Here is an 8426-nt window from a genome sequence, read left to right on the forward strand (position 1 = left end):
AGGCAAAATCTATGCATTTAAGACGTAAACAACGTTTACCAAAAGTATACCAAGTATTTCAAATTTAAGCAATGCAGGCGTGCCCATGTGATTGCATGAGCGTAATGACGATATCATCCTGTCTACACTATTTTACTCATATGCACGTGCATGATGACCATACCTTCTTGAAGGAGTCCATTATGTATGTCTATGTTCTTAATCCCATCCTGTTTGGTTGAAAAACAAGGGAGTTATAGTCATTTAAAGTTTAAGCCAATCAGATTGCAGCGCACGTGCATGCGCGTGTTTTCATGACAATTATTATATATCTTATTGTAGGACATCTTAAAGTATGCCTATGTTTTAAATTTCAAAGCATCTTGTAAAAGTACAGAAAAGATATTGAGATTTTTGTTTCAGCCAATCAGAGCAAAGCGCACGTGCACGCACATGCATGCATGTGAATGGCGACCATACCATCTTGTAGGAGTCCTTTATGTCTATCTATGTTCTAAATCCCATGCTGTTTGGTTGAAAATCAAGGGAGTTATAGTCATTTAAAGTTTCAGCCAATCAGATTGCAGCGCACGTGCATGCGCGTGATTTCATGAAAATTTTTATACATCATATTGTAGTACATCCTAATACATGTCTATGTTAAAAATTTCAAAGCATTCCATCTTAAAACAAAAAAGATATTAAGACTTTAGTTTCAGCCAATCAGAGCAAAGCGCACGTGCATGCGCGTGAGTTCATGCAAATTTCACCATGTCATCTTATCTACACAACTTATATATCTTTATATAATGAGTTTCAAAACATTTTATCAAAAAATATAAAAGTTACAACCATATTAAATATATCAGTCAGTTTACTCATTGCACGCGCCCGCACGTGCATGCGAATGCGCGCAAAATGACCTTCGTTCGGCACATCTACACAACATGCCTACTAACCCTAAAAAGGTTTTAACTTAGTTTGGTGAACAGTTTCTGAGAACACTTCCGGACAAAAAAGTACCGGAGAAGAAATAAGAAGAAAAAAGAATAATAATAATAATAACTAGTGCTAATTGTAACGGGGACCATTACAGATGTTCCCCAAACGCTCCCCAACTCCCTTTTGATGCCATACTCCCTGTAATCTCTATTAGATAAGAAATACTTTATGGAATTTAGACTTAATCAAGGTCTTCCCAGAAAAATACAAAATATATTTAAAAATAGGCATTGCACGCATGTTCATGTGCATAACGACCATATTATCTTGTCTACACTATCTCAAATTTTAATATACTTAATATCAAAGCATTTAATCCAAAGGTATTAAAAAATACACTCATTCGAGTGTATTTTTAATTTTACTCATTTCACGTGCATGCACGCGCAAGCACGTGCATAATGACTACACCTTTTTGTAGGAGTCCCTTATATTTATCTATGTTCTAAATCCAATCCTGTTTGGTTGAAAAACAAGGGAGTTATAGCCATTTGAAGTTTCAGCCAATCAGATTACAGCACACTTGCATGCGTGTGATTTTATAAATTTTTATCTTAATCGTATTGAAGGATATCTAAATGAATGACTATATTTTAAAATTTGAAACATTTCGTCAAAAAACAAAGGAGATATAGCCATATGAAGTTTTAGCCAATCAGATTGCAGCACACGTGCATGCACGTGATTTCATGATTTTTTTCTATATCATATTTTAGGATATCCCAGTGTATGACTATGTTTTAAATTTCAAAGCATTTCGTCAAAATACAAAGGAGATATAGCCATTTAAAGTTTCAGCCAATCAGATTGCAGCACGCGTGCATGCGCATGCTTTTATGAAAATTTGTATATATCATGCTGTAGATCTTCATAATGTAGGACTATGTTGAAAATTTCAAAAGATTATGACAAGAAACAAGAAAGATATTGAGACTTTAGTTTCAGCCAATCAGAGCGAAGCACACGTGCATGCGCGTGAGATCTTGCTATTTTGACCATGCCATCTTGTCTATACTACTAATGTATCCTTACATTATGAGTTTCAAAAAAATTCATCAAGAAAAAGAAAAATTACAGCAATATCCATTATATTGGTCATTTTTCGTGTTGCACGTGCGCGCTCTTGCAAGCACGTGTGCGCAAAATGACCTTCGATCGGCAAATCTACATAAAATGTCTATTGATCCTAAAAACATTTTACCTTAGTCAGATGTGTAGTTTACAAGATCACTCGTGGACAAAATTTTCCCAGGAAGAAGAAAAATAATAATAATAATAAGAAACAGAGTAAAAACAATATGTTCCCCAACTTCGTTTGGGGAACATAATAATAATAATAATAATAAGAAACAGAGTAAAAACAATATGTTCCCCAACTTCGTTTGGGGAACATAATAAGAAACAGAGTAAAAACAATATGTTCCCCAACTTCGTTTGGGGAACATAATAATAAGAAACAGAGTAAAAACAATATGTTCCCCAACTTCGTTTGGGGAACATAATTACAGTATATACATTCGAGCGTGCATCAGAATACGAATGATTTTAATAAGCATGCGCGGATCTAGAGGGGGGGGGCAGGACCCCCCCCCCACCCCTGGAATTTGCAGAGATATTAAATTGATACACTAAACCAAGTTAAAAGTGACCTTGGACCCCTCCTAGAAATAGGAGACCCCCCTAGAAAACGCAGACCTTTGTAAAGTTGGTATGAAAAGTAATAGGTATAAAGCATTAGAAGTCAAATGTCACGTTTGGGCGCAGGTGTAGGTTTTTTTTATGCTTGTCAACAAATTTCGGAGTTGGATTTTATTTTTGACTGGGATGGACCCCCCACCCCCCTGGAAAAATTCCTGGATCCGCGCCTGATAAGCGTGTCAATACCTATTAAGACTATACGACCATTAACTAGTCTTGATTAAAAAGAAAAGGTTCCAACGTCTTTCATGACCAAATTTTTGTTCATTCCTAACAACTGGTTACCCTGATTATGCCCCCGTAAACGAAGTTTCGGGAGTATATAGTTTTTGTCATCTCCGTCCGTCTGCCTGTCTGTCTGTCCGCAAAAACCTTCACCTTGCCCATTTTTCATTTAGTGGAGCTATGACTTTCATATTTCACATGTGTATTCCTTGTGACAAGACCCTTCTTTGGGTACCACCAAATTTGACCTTTTGACCTTGGAGTTTGACCCACCTTTACACAAAAATTCTTCACTTTTACTTTGGCCATATCTTTTGAACAGTAGATACCAGGAGTTTTATATTTCATACATAAATATTTTGTGGAAAGACCTTTTATTTAGTACCAACAACGTTTACATTTGACCTTGACTTTGGAGAGTTCCGTACTTATGAAAAAAACTTTAACTTTGGGCATAACTTTTGAACGGTAAGGGCTAGGGTTTTCATACTTCACATATGTAATCCTTGTGAAAAGACGCGTCATTGGATACCAAAAACTTTTACCCTTTGACCTTGAGCTTGGAGTCTGACTTACTTTAAAATACAACCTTGACCATAATTTTTGAAGGGTTAGGACTAGGGTTTTCATACTTCACATTTTTAATCCCTGTGATAAGACCTTTCATTTGATATCAAGAACTTTGACCTTAGAGTTTGACCCAGTTTTAAACAAAAAATCTAAACTTTTACTTTGACCCTTTTTTTTAAACAGTAGATACTACGGATTTCATAATTCAAATATCAAGGTTTTGTGGCAAGGCCTTTCATTTGAAATCAACAATTTTGACCATTTGACCTTGGAGATTTCAGTACTTACGAAAAACTTAAACTTTGGCTATAACTTTTGAATGGCAAGGGCTAGGGCTTTCATACTTTTTATTTGTAATCTTTGTGAAAAGACAGTTCATTGGATATCAACAACTTTGACCTTGGAGTTTGACCTACTTTTTACAAACTTTAACCTTGGCCATATCTTTTGAACAGTAAGGGCTGGAGCTTTCATACTTTACATATGTAATCCTTGTGATAAGACCTTTTACTAGATATCAACAACGTTCACCATTTGACCTTGACATTTAACCTACTTTTTAAAACTTTAACCTTGACCATAACTTGTGAACGGTAAGAGTCAGTGCTTTCATACTTCCCATATGTAATCTTTGAGACAAAGCCTATTTTTAGAAACCAACAATCTTGACCATTTGATCTTGACCCCGGAGTTTGTCCTACCTTTAAAAACATTCGAACAGGTGGTGCTAGGGTTTTAAATTTCACATTTGTATTTCTTGTGAAAAGGCCTCACTTTAGGTACCAACATATTTGATCTGCATTTTTTTCACCAAGTAACTGTTGCAGCAAAAAAGAGGTGAGGAGCCTTTCCATAAAAATTTTAATACTAAAAGGTTATGTTTGGAAAAGGGGTGTCTTTTTCAAACTGTACCGTCTTGTGCACCCATGTATTTTTAACTACATGTACTTCCAAAAATTGACGTCTTTCCTTAATTTATGATGGGAAAAAAACCCAGACCCCTCCCCCTTCTTTTTAAAAAGATCTTTTAACTTTTATATCATGTTACTTTAATAATTAGTAAATGTTAGTAAATTATACACTTCGGTCCATAAAATAACTAAATTTAGTCACTTTGATTTTATATAGTAAAATAGAGCAATTTAAAGGACTTTTCAAAGAAATGTATGAAGGTAAATGACACTTGACAAAACATATATGTAGACCCTTTACACAACTGGGTGTAAACAGTTTAGATTTAGTGACAATAATACATGTATCACTGTTAAGATATATTTCCTTTGGATACTTGACATTGAATACACTTTCTTATTCACTTACAAACACATATAATATGTCCTTCCTCAATTAAAAAGGCATTAAGAACCCTCTGTAGTTGTAACAGACACAACTATGTATTATATAAATTCTCAGTAATAAAATTTATATGCACACGTCTTTGTCCAGTAGAGGTCCCAATACTTTTTGGACACTGAGAAACAAATAATATATGAACTAGTAATGAAAGTTAAACTTAGATAAAACTGCATAGTTTGTCAACAAGAAAATGCAGAAAAGACCTCTCTTTTCTCACTGATAAACATACCATAAATCTGGAAATTTTTGCTGTAGATAACTTTTTAACAAATTTGCGAGTTCATTAAATTTGCAAAAATATTTTTCTTAAAAGTAAATCACCAATAGGAAAATTTAAACAAAGTAGTGGTCATTCGCAAAATTTTGAAACGAATGTTTTTACCGCATCCTTCATCCCTTTTGAATAAATGGTCATTTATGAATACCGGTAATAAGATGTATCAGTTATTCATAAACTGAAAAGACTTGTACTCTCAAATAATGTAAAGAGAAAAATAACAACGCATATTTTACTTAAAGTATACAATTCTTATAAAATACAGTTGTCACAATATAAAATAAAAACTGTATTACAAATATGATAAAACATTGAACATTCATCAATATTGTCCTACATTGTTCCAGTCACAAGTATGTAATGTTGCAAAGTCTGCCTCACCTTATAAATTCATCAATTATTGAGAGCAACACTTCTATTTCTAATTACAAAAATTTTAATTTGTAGCAAAATTTTGTATAAATTTAAGGGCATTCTACAAAATACAATTTTTTTGCAGAACACATTTATTATCAATATTTGAAAAAGATTTCACTTCTGATAAATACCATCCTCGTAATGGTGGGGGTCCTGAGTCAACATGTTGCCGTGGAACCCTGGACAACATCAATAAATAGTTCATGGACTGGCTGTAGCCACAGCTTTCAAAAAAATTACAAATCTTGATTGCTTTTCTTATCTCTCAACCAAGGACATTAAGCCATTCTACGATAAACAACTTGTGACACATGCATTTGAGGTGTCGACTGAATCCTTTCTGTTAAATTATCGAACTAATTATGAAAGCTTTAATTTGATTGGTGCTTCTCAATGTGAGAAGCAAGCCCTAATTTATCTAATGAAATTCGCCAGGGGTTCCAAGGCAAAGTGTTAACTCAGGACTCCTAGCATTGTGAGGATGCATACATAGAAAACTCATTCATTTATATCATGGATTCTTTATCCAATTACAAGGAAAAACTCTCTTCTTCTGAACTAAGACCTCTAACATATGACTTCTGACACATGACCTCTGACCCACTCAGTGTGTCAGCTGCTCTTCTTTGGTTGTGAACTTTCACCTGACGCTCCCTCTGCCTCTGTGACTTTGTCAATAGATTTTAACACTTGAGACATGACTCGTAAATTCTCCACTCCTGACAACATCTGCCTGTAAATATAAAAATATGTGAATTAAAATAAGTCAAACTGTAAGAAAATTACTGCGGAACTTAGTTTTCATGCTCTTTTTTCACTTTTCAGACTCTGAGAGTTGAATTAAATTTATCTATCATCTTGGTCTAATGATGCGTGAACTAGAATATTCTCATGTTCCAAAAATAGAGGAGTTTGTGAGATTAAAAGGGGAAAGAAATCTGTAATTTTCAGGGCTGATCATTATAATTCTATTGCCTAATATGATTCCTGGAAATTTCAATGTTGAAAACTCAATGACATTTGTATTTTACTGGTAACTGATTTCAAACAACAATTTGTTATAAACCATTTTCTTATTTTCCAAATTAACAGTGAAAATTGAGTTATGTCCCTTTTTATACATGCTAGCAGATAGATGTTTTTATTAAAACACAATATACTACTTTTAAAAGAAAACTTTTGAATTAACTCTTTAAAAAAATGTTTGGAATATCATTAACAAATCTTGACTAACTATTAATTATCTTCCCTTGATAGAGGAAATAGCTTTTCATTTGAACAGAGATGAACTTTGTCCACACAAGGATGCTTTGAAGCAATTGATTGAAACTGTTCTAAAGGTTCTTGACAAGAAGTCTAAAACATGAAAAGTTGACAGACAGACTAAAAAACAAACAAATGGAACTCTGATAAAATGCAATCAGAAAGATCTACTTGAGCTTTCAGCTAGGAGTGAAATGGTTCACCACGGTATCTATTCAACGCAGTAATTTTTCTCGTTTCGATACATGGTACAAAATCTCTATTTTCAGTTCAGTTCGTTTTTCAGTCGGGATCGTTATTCAGTTGGGTTTGGCATAAGGTATAAACATGCTCCTCCATATGACTAGTTCAAAATCGTAATTTTTTGTGGACTTACAGTTTGTAAAATAATTTTTAACAGTCAAATCAATTAAATTGATTGCTTCTATCCATTTGCACATAAATTATTTGACTAAATTAAGTAAAAGAAAGCATAAAACAACAGTTGAATTTTTTTCCTTTCATCAAAATGTACCGTATCGAAAATAACCAAACTGAGACCAAATTTTACGGTACGTATTGAACCGTGGAGGAGGTGTATCATTTCACCCCTACTTTCAGCTCATGTGAGCTAAAAATTTATATCAAACTCACTTAAGATTTTGTTCTGCAGTTGATACAACAGAAACTAACTGCTGAGAAACATAAGTTGTCCGTTCCTTTAGATCCGCCAATCCTTTGTCTCCGGACTTAAGTAACTCATTCTCATTCTCCAGGAATGTCACACGTTTCTGCAATAAACAAACTTACATGTATAATAACTACGTCCACAAGTATGAAAAGCAGGTTCTGTGCAATCAATTTAAGTCTGAAAATTTACTGAATGCTGGAATAAAATACTTGACTTGTTCTGATTTTGTAAAATTACAATTCTTTCTGCAATCAATTTTTGAAGGAGAAAATACTACTTTATAGTGGGGATTTAATTGTGTGGACAAAAAATTCTTGAGCACTTTTATCTATGAAATGATACATTGTGTGGTGGAAATGAATTCAAGGGATTCTTCATACCTTGAAACAGTCAATGACATGTTAACTTCAACAAAATTAAGTCATTTAACAATACTTCTTTCATTTTTTCTTCATATGCATTTTACAAGGATGAAAACTGATACAGTCCCTGAAACGTTCTACTTTCCCACCTGAACGCTGAACGAACGGTGAACGCACGGTGAACGAACGGTGAACGAACGCAGAGTGAACGGTGAGTGAACAATGTGCGAACGGTGAACGCAACTTGGTGAACGATATGTGAACGGTGAGTGAACGCAGAACGCGAAAGGAGCGCGAACGCGAGCGCAAAGTGAACGGTGAACGAACGGTGAACGCAAGATGAACGATTTATTCGGAATGCCTTTGGTCTTTTCCTTGCATTGAAATTATTCTTGTTTTCTATAATTCAAATGTCATAAATAAATATAAATAAAGAATAGATAAACAAAAGAGAAATAAAAAGATAAATAAATAACTAAATAAATAAATAATAAAAATTAAATTCTGCACATACGTATGTTTAAATCGATATTTTAATAACATGATTTCAATCGCCGTCAAACGTGTATTTGTTACCGCGTGTAGTTAAAAAATAAATTAATCTTAT

The 8426-nt window shown here is 33.8% G+C and overlaps 1 long non-coding RNA gene across 1 annotated transcript; it reads right to left on the reverse strand.

Moving 5' to 3' along the window:
* Positions 1 to 5325: 5325 nt before the first annotated feature.
* On the reverse strand, positions 5326 to 7640 carry LOC134272809 (uncharacterized). The gene is made up of 2 exons (XR_009993296.1): positions 7421 to 7640; positions 5326 to 6257 (listed from the first exon to the last, which is right to left on the reverse strand). It is a non-coding gene; the product is annotated as an uncharacterized LOC134272809 (long non-coding RNA).
* Between the last annotated feature and the right edge of the window lie 786 nt (positions 7641 to 8426).

This window comes from Saccostrea cucullata, unplaced genomic scaffold, assembly GCF_032062105.1.
Source record: "Saccostrea cucullata isolate Sc308-1 unplaced genomic scaffold, CSIRO_AGI_Scuc_v1 ctg7952, whole genome shotgun sequence".
NCBI lineage: Eukaryota > Metazoa > Mollusca > Bivalvia > Ostreida > Ostreidae > Saccostrea > Saccostrea cuccullata.